This window comes from Populus nigra, chromosome 8 (assembly GCF_951802175.1).
Source record: "Populus nigra chromosome 8, ddPopNigr1.1, whole genome shotgun sequence".
Taxonomy (NCBI): Eukaryota; Viridiplantae; Streptophyta; class Magnoliopsida; order Malpighiales; family Salicaceae; genus Populus; species Populus nigra.
The window spans coordinates 10,582,423-10,591,841 of NC_084859.1; the positions used below are offsets into that span (position 1 = coordinate 10,582,423).

General features: G+C 29.2%; 1 long non-coding RNA gene across 1 annotated transcript; it reads left to right on the plus strand.

Moving 5' to 3' along the window:
* The first annotated feature begins 375 nt into the window (after positions 1–375).
* Positions 376–2,707, plus strand: LOC133700336 (uncharacterized). Its single transcript, XR_009843382.1, has 2 exons — positions 376–912; positions 2,478–2,707. It is a non-coding gene; the product is annotated as an uncharacterized LOC133700336 (long non-coding RNA).
* Positions 2,708–9,419: the final 6,712 nt, after the last annotated feature.

The following is a 9,419-nucleotide window of genomic DNA, read 5'->3' on the forward strand; positions in this document are numbered from 1 at the left end:
TGCATTATAAAAATAAAAAGATTTAATTGCCCCTTTTAAATTCGACAAAGACAAATACAGAATATTGTGAAATTATAAAATTACCCACGATAGAACGTTTTATAGTTTTATTTTTAAGAACAAAATGAGTATTTTATTGTTGATTGCTATAGTGAAATACCCATGCATTTTAAAAGTTATTTACAATTTAACTATAGCCCGATTGTTAAATTTAAGACCTGTAGAATTAATCAAAATATATGAAAATTAATTCAGATATCTGTTAATAAAAAAACTAATAATAAAAAAAAAATGGACATATTTGTCCAAACAATGCAATTGAGGCATAAATATCATATGAACATTTACAAGGACGGCTCGGACAACAAACTCATGTACACTTTCTCAATTTCTGACAGGTTGCACAACAGCACTGCTTTGATTTTTTTTTTTTTACTGTTTTCACTGATTAGCATGTCCATTCAGCCACTTTCTATCCTACAATATTAAAGCCATATTCTACCTTCTGTTTTCAAGATTCCTTTGCTTATATGTAACCATGGGGTTACCCATGGTGGCGGTGGCGAAGCTCAACCTCCTATTATCTAACTCCCACACCGGAGCCTCCTTGGTTACTTTCCTGCTATTCCCTTACGTGCTTAAACTCACGTTCACTGTCAGGCTTTTTCGTCGAGCTTACACCGGTCTGCTCCACTCATCCAGGCTCTTCTTATTTCAGTTGAGCCAAATCGCCTTCGATACTGATCAACCTGCTCCGGTAGGCAATGATAGCACCAGACTGAGGAGAGCTCTGAGGTTAATATATCAGAGAGTAACAAGAACAAGAAGGTCACAAACCACACAAGATGATGAGGATAATTTCAATGCCCTCTCCATGTTTTCTCTCTAGTCAAGTAATGGTAATGGAAAAAGGTAATGCACCAAGGAAATCCCATTTTAGTGATTGGAAGGCTTTTACTGTGTTAATTTTGTCTTTTCACTTTAGTCTTCAACCTCCATGATTTCGTTTCCACTTTTAAGAATTTGGTGGCCTTGCCCTGTTCGCACTGGAATCCAGATTTTCTTTTCAAAATATATAGCAAGTTATTTTATTTTTTTAAAAAAAAAAACTATCACGATTTTAAAAACAACAAATATCACGGTTTAACAAATGATGTTGTTGAACAGTGCAATTATAAATTATTTTATTTCAAACAATGTTGTTGAGAATAAAATAAGTTATATAAATTTTTAAAATTAGACTGTTATAATTATGAACGTTGCGTTCTATTTTCACATGATAAAATAGCCCATTACCCTTTCTTCCTTCGAAATCTTGAAAGCATTACTTCTTCAGATATATATATATATTAATGAGCACAATTAATTAAAAAATAGTAAAACAGTATAGTTTAAAAAAACATTAGCCAAAAACACAGTGTATACTTATCACGATTCATAAATGTTATATTTAATAGATGTTGCGATTCTAAATCGCTAAACGTAGTTGATGAGATGGAGGGATTTAATTTAGAGATCTAAATTTTTATTATTATTTCAAATCGTTCCATTTCTTTTTGAATACATTTGTTCTGATTTCTTTTTATTTTTATTAAATTGGGAACATATGACAAAAAGTGATATTTCTTCGTAGAAAAAAAAGGAAAGAAAATAGGAATTGTACCCAATAGATCATCTTGTTTTAACATATTTAAATTAATACTCTTATTGTTTTAACTATACGAGGTTAAATAGTTTAATCTACATCTATTTTATATATATATATATATATAATTTGATTTTAGTTAGCCTTGACAACATTTATTGTGACATATAATTTCATATTTATTTTTTAAAACGAACACATCAAGTTTTCAATTTATAGTTAGAAATATTATTTTAATGTTAAAAAGTGCATTTAGAATACCTGCACTTTTTTTGTTTTAAAAAATATTTATCCAACCTGTAGCAAAGGGCAGGTTAACTGACTAGTGAAGCTCTATATTAGAACTAGTGGCTTGTCGATTGGTTATGCCTAAAGAGAGGAAGGAATGCCAGGACGACGTGGTTAGATTTGTGGGCAATATAGGGAAATGCGATCTAACTGGTCTCATTTAAAAAAAAAAATAGCACTGTTTTTTTATTTAAATAACACAGTTTTAAATTTTTTTTGATGAATTAACACAGTTTATTACGATTAAAAAATACTACATCTTAAGATGTTGCAGGTGACAAACAAGGCATTTGGTACATCTTCCTTTTATTTTCTCTATCATTTCTTTTTGTTATAATTGCACTTGTTTTTATAAGAAAAGTGGAATTCATTTTAGTCATTATGGGTAACAATTTTTAATATCATTGAATTTATCTGGTTAAGACTTTTTTAATGATGTTAGTAGTGTCATAATCAAAGTTTCGAAGCACTTCTTACATCTATTTCTTTGTTTTTTTCTCTCTCATCTCTATTTTTTTTTAATTAATGTGGGTGTTTTGGCCAGCTTGCGCGTACCTCGACTAATCTCACAGATCCTGAAGTTAACGACCATGTAAGTTTCCAGTGGCCATCATATTAGCAACCACAAGACTACAACCTGAGACCACAGAGAAGCAAACCTTTTAATCCCAAGTTTTTACCACTAGGTCATCTATTAGATAGTTATCTCAACTTATTATACCATGTGTTAGTTCATTTAATAATTTTTTTAAAATGTTATGTTTTACAATAATATATATTGGATGATCATGTTTTCCAATCATGACATATATTAAAGTATATTACTTAAACAAAACTTTTGTTTATCTATGTCACTCCGCCAATATAAATACCCATTGTCCTCTTAATTTAGTAGGGTTGCCTTTATAACCCAAGCTTATAATTTGTGCGAGCATCAATAGTATTTTGCATCACCATGCAAATGAATATTACTCAGCTAAATTGCCGGTCTTCGTTATAATTCCTTTTTTTTTCTGAAATAAATAAAATACTTTGCATTTTCATTATCTATACCTTAATTTGAGAATGTCATGCCATGATGATGACCAACGCCTAGCTCGTGCTTACCCTTTAAAATTATGCTATCATTCTTGTTCGAAAAGCCACTAAATTGCATTTGTTTTGGGAGTCCAGAAGTAGAAATAGATAAATAATTGTTTTGTCATGCCATTATTAATGCTGGAAAAGAATCTAGTAGAATCCATATGGGCCTTGGCAGGATAAGGCCCAGTCTCCTGAAATTGGAGATAGAATCAGCCTGTCATAGCTTGTTGGTGCACAGATGGCCCACTCTACTTTGTTATGGACTCTCAAGCCCAACTGTGATACAAAAGATAGAAGATTATCCGATGATTTTTTTAAAAAAAAGATTCGGGTTTCTCTGAATGATCTCACTGCCAACCTTTTAGTTATTGGAGATAATATGATATTTTTATAGGGGTCCATTGGTCATTACTGTATTTATTGAGGTTAGTTCTGTTTTTCGCATTTTTTATGCACACTATAATCACTACATTACCCTTGAAATTAGATTTTTCAAAACCATTGCATAGGAGTATTTTTGTATTTTTAATTATTTATGCATAGTAAAATAATTAAACTATCCCTGAAAATAAATTCTCATTTACCAGTGGTTAGGGGCGTTTAGATATTTTCATTATAGTATTTTTGATATAATTAGGTTGATGGAAGGACAACCTGGTAATTTTAAAAAAATAATTTATTTTTCTTCAAAAAACTTCTCACGAGTGCATTGCTCACATCAACGCGTGGGCTACTCTCGCGCCATTCAAGAGGCATGTGGTAAGGCTTATGGCAACCAAACAATGGCTTTTAGAGCGATGTTTGAATCGTCTTGGCAGCCCCCTCCATCCCTGGACAACATGTATGGTTAAAGGAATTTTGGTTTGGTGTCGGCGAGCTTTTTTTTATCCTTTCTCTCTTTTTAATTCCCGCGCCTAACCTAGCAAAATTTTAAGGCAACACTTCAATTTGTTTTTCATTCAGATATGATTAATTTTCTTTTGATTGCTATTTTTTTATTTGATGTAGTTTATAAAATTGATTTTTTTTTCAATTTTATCCTCCTTAAATTTTTTGTATGTCAAATTAGGTTCATATTCTTTTTATTGTTATTTTTTAATGAACTTTTATGACTGGATTTTTTTTTTATTTTTTTTTTTCAAAAAATTTTTTTATTTTTAAATTATTTTAATATGTTGATATTAAAAATAATTTTTTAAAAATAAAAAAATAATTTTAATATACTTTTAATTAAAAATCATTTTAAAAAATAATCACTAGTACACCCGGAATATTAGGCACAGAAAACCAGTGAGCAGAAAATGCCAAACATCAATTACACTGGAGAAGAAACGGTCAATGGCAGTGATACCAAGCTGCTCCTAATAGGCTAAAAAAATATCAAATAACCGCCCAAGCATGAAAAACTAGGTCAATTCATCACAATTACATACTAAGATCTTGGAAAAAAAAAATACCAGTAGTATATATTATTTATCTTTAGTTCAATCTGTCCCTACAAAATATCTTAATTAGGCTTAGAGGGCCATGTTAAAAAAAAAAATCAGGAAGGGTCAAAAGTTAAAATTTACTAATTTTAGAGCTAAATTTTAAAATTATTCTGCAGGGAAATATTTTTTTGCAGGATCACAGACACCCCTGCCTCCGCTCTTGATTCCGTCAATAATGCTAAGTACAAAGCAACTGGGAAAATTTTATTTGGCCCAGTTGGTTCCTGATATATTATAATTAAACTCTTAGGAGTTTATCGGATTTAATCGACTTCGGAAATAAAGCAAACTTAAATTGATTATACAATATTTTTCTTGCATTCTTGATTTGTTTAAATTGATTTGCTGTGGCTAAGCTGGGGGAGGCGAAATTAATTTTAAAAAATGGCCGACTGTTTCTTGTTATCGAGGTAGTCTTGAATAGACAATGATTCACTTCGTTCATCCCCACCTGTAACAATCACGCAGACAGTTACTGACTGTTAAGTAGGGGGGTAGATATTAATTTTTAAAGTTTTTTTTTATTTAAAAATATATTAAAATATTTTTTTTATTTTTAAAAATTATTTTTAATATCAACTAGAATAAATTAAAAATAAAAAATAAAAAAATTTTAAATAAATATTTTTTTCAAAATTTACTCAATAAACGGGAGAGTAATCTACTCGTCATGTTTGTTTTTGCGTTTTAGAAATGCTTTTGAAAAAATTTTAATTTTTATTTGTTTTTTATTTGTTTGAAATTAATATTTTTTTTATATTTTTAGATCACTTTGATGCGCTAATATCATAAATAATTTTTTAAAAAATAAAAAAAATCTTATTTTAATATAAAAAATACTTTGAAAATATACTCTGATAGAGTGATTTAAAACGTCTAATCACATTCTTGACCTACAGGCCAAAGACAAATTATTTAGCCTCCAAGACTACTTTCTTCTCAACTATGATATGTTTTCCCTTTGTTTTCAAAGTTTAAGTATCCATCCCAACTACCCTTTCATTCACCTCTTCACCTTCAAACCGTCTTGCCTGTTTTCCAAAGAACTCTACCTTTTCTTATGGTATTTTTGTCACTTGTACCATGTTACTATCGAATTTCCCACTGACTTCTTCCTTTCCAGATTTCTCAGGACTTCTTGCCCGCCAAACTCTTGGTATTATACTCTAAAGTTCCTCACTTGGTTTCACAACCCCATACAATGGATCTCTCTCTTCTCCAACAGGAAAAATCCAAATGGCCCCATCCACAAACTTGCTAGATTGAAGTACATCGTATTACACTTCGTAATAAGCATGTTAAGCAAGTCTTTGCCCATTTGTTCTCTATTTCATATTTCATAGGCCTTTCAAAGTTTCAGCAGACAATTTAGTTATGAATTTTCCACAAGCTGCAGTATACAAAACTCATCCATACTTCCTGTATGAAAACCCCTTCGATAACCTCCCTGACCTCAGGACTTGGCAAAAAACAGTGTGCCTTAAGAACAACATTATTCCTGATAAAATATGGTCTAAAGGAACAAATCATGATGAAGAAATTGACTATGATCTGTATGACCCTTTATATTCTGCTCATCTACATGACTTGCAAATGCAGTACAAAAAAAAAAAACTCAAGCAAATAATTTTGGTCATACCACAGCTTTTGGAACCACATGAGATGAAAATGCTTGCAGACGATGACTATGTGTTAATCCTACAAGTCCAAAATATTCGTGATCAGGATAATCCATCAGATTAGAATCTCTCTCCAGATCATGAACCTATTGTCGGTTGATATTAGTATTGTACTAGTTTGTCGCTTGTATCTTGTCGCTTGTATCATAAGAGTGCATTATTAAGTGTGCTTCAATGCTTTTTGATATAATGAGTGATGTAAGCAAAAGCCTTAAAAGTAGTATATATAGAGAATATATGTATCTTATTAGGCAGAATCTTGGGAGGGTAGACTTCAAAGAAGAAGCCTCTTCAATAAAAAACTTGTTTTTCTAATTCTTTGTTTTTCAAGCACTTTCCCTTATTTACATTCAAAAACTATAAATTTTTGTTATTATATAATAAAACATGATTTTAGTGAGTAGCTTAGCATAAAAATAATCATTTTAAGCTCTTCTGTACTTGTCTAACAATTGCTAACATACTCGCAAATAGACTCGCAAAAAAAGAGTAAAATAATCGGCAAAAAGACACGGCTGCGTCGCTTAGCAGGCTCATCCTCAGCGTGACATAATTTTTATATTGATTTTTTTATTCAAGATTAATCGAGGTTCGTGATAAACTGTACAGTGAGTGCATCAGGTTCAGGTATATCCTCAAAAGGATACTGCGTCGGATGCCTTCATTACTTTATTTAGCATATGACGACACGGGCTAAAATACAAGGAAGAAAAAATTAAGGTCGTGGCGCTGCCGACCAATTGAAAATTGTCTTCATCAAAATAATATTTTGGTTGATAAGTCGAGAGGTGCATCTCAGCACGCACATTTGAAAGTGAAAGGGGCAAGATTAATTACTAGTGGTATGCGATAATACATAATTTGTTTATTTTTTACCGTTTCGCCCATGTCTAAGTCCTTTTTGTTTTTATATTTTAAAAATATTTAAAAAAAATTAATTTTATGCATTAATTTTACTTGTGGTATGCGATAACACAATTTTTTTTTTAACTAAATAGACTATAGCTGGCGGCCATTTTATGTATTTTCAGGTTTTTCATAAGTTGTGTACATATATATATATATATATATATATATATATATATATATATATTTTCATGTAGAACGTGTATCATTTTCACATGACATACTAATCAGAGAGAAATAATGTCTGGCTAATGATTTATTTTTTTTTTTTACAAAAAACATGAATAACACTAACAAAACCAGAGGATTTGCAGTCAAACCCAATTAGATCACCATCCATCTACCCAATTATAAAAGGCTCGATTTTTATCTCAAGTTTTTTCAATAATTCATCAGCATGTTTTCAATTAATGAACGGCCATTTTCACAAAAGTCAATTGTGGAGACGGCAACCAGATAAAGACGCTTTTCGCTGTATTTGGAAACGCTCATATTTTTAAAAAATTTAATTTTTTAATTAAAATTTAACATAATTTATACGTTTTGTATCGTTTTGATATGTTAATATTAAAAATAATTTTTTAAAAATAAAAAAATATTATTAATATATATTTTAATATAAAAAATTATTTAAAAAGCAACCACTGCCACGCTGTGAAATATCTTTCTCAATTATAACCATTACTAAAACAGGAGAGAAGCAATTAGGCAATAAAGAAACGAACGGATGTCATAAAATGGTCATGTAGACAAATTAGAAAAGACTCGATTTGATATTTCCTCTTATTCCTTTTCTTTTCTTTTGTTCTTTTCTGAAAGACTTCTTGTTTATGATTAGGCAATAAGGCACTTAGAAGAGCGGCTGGATGCTTCATTCATGCACGGCAACCATGTTTTTTAAAAAAATTATTTTTTTATTTTAAGTTAATTTATTTTAAGTTTTTTATTATTATTTTAATATGCTAATGTAAAAAATAAAATTTTAAAAATAAAAAATATTATTTTAAAATATTTTTAAAATAAAAAACATTTTAAAAAATAATTTTTATAGTTTTACTGTCAAACACCCTCGAAATCTACCTGCCACGCCAATGGCTGGTATTACTGAAGAGGTCAACAACGGGACATGTGTGGAATATACTATCTGTACAATATTTTGAACCTTTTAATTCTATTTGTTATATTTTTTTTAAAAAATAATTAATTAATATATCTGAGATGAAATTAAATATATTGTTTATTCACATTTAAGTTAAAATTTTATTGGAAATTGTTCTCCACCAAAAATATTTTAATACAAAATACTAACATATTTAAAATAAGTTGTGGGTGAATGAAAAGTTAATTTAAAAAAAATATTTGGTTGGCATGTTTTTATAAACTCAAAATTTTAATCTTAAATTAAAAAAATTACATGATTTTCATGTAACTTCATAGTGGAAAGTTTAAAAGTTAATATTAGACTAATAAAACACCAGAGCTTTTATTTTTTATTATCGTAATTGAATCAACATCACTTTTGATTCAAAATTCAGTATAAAAAAAGGTCAAATAAGAAATGTCTTGAACAATAATAATCTTTTTTGCCTTCATATACTATGTTTTTCTTACCTTTTTCTCCTTTATTTTTGCTCGGTTTCTTCTGTTATTATAGAGCTTAGATTCTTTTATTTTATAGAAAGGTTTTGAGTCAATTTTTCTAAGTTTAAAGACCTTAATTAATAATGCAATTAACTAAGATGTTATTATTGAAATCCTAGATTTACACCAAGTGACATGTAATATAGCCTTGACGATAAAGAATACAATCTTTGAAAACAATTGAGTTTTGATTCTTTATTATTCATTCTAAGTTAATCAATAAGTTAGCACACTAAACATTTTGTTTTATATTAAGTATTCACTTTAATTCTTAGAAATATTATTCATGATTAAATTTATGTATTTTTTTTAACCTACCGTGTGACTTTTACAAAGTTATAGTGCAATTTAAGAAATAATTCTACGTTTATGCTCAAAACATATTTAGGTTATTATATATTTGATCATTTTGTATCAAACTAAACAACTTCAATAAGCTTTTAGTTAAACTAAACTTTAACACACAATATAAGTGACGATTTTTTAGAGAGAAATATTAACTAAACCTAACTGGCCTTGGAAAAGTATTATAGCTCTAGATTTATTAACATTATTAACTAGAATCTCCTCATCTAAAATACTTAACATTAGCTTTTAAAGGCATTAAAATAATTTCGCATGTCTTGTTAGGCATTACAAAATTCACTAAGGACAAATGAGTCTTTTCTCATCTCAATTACATTGTAA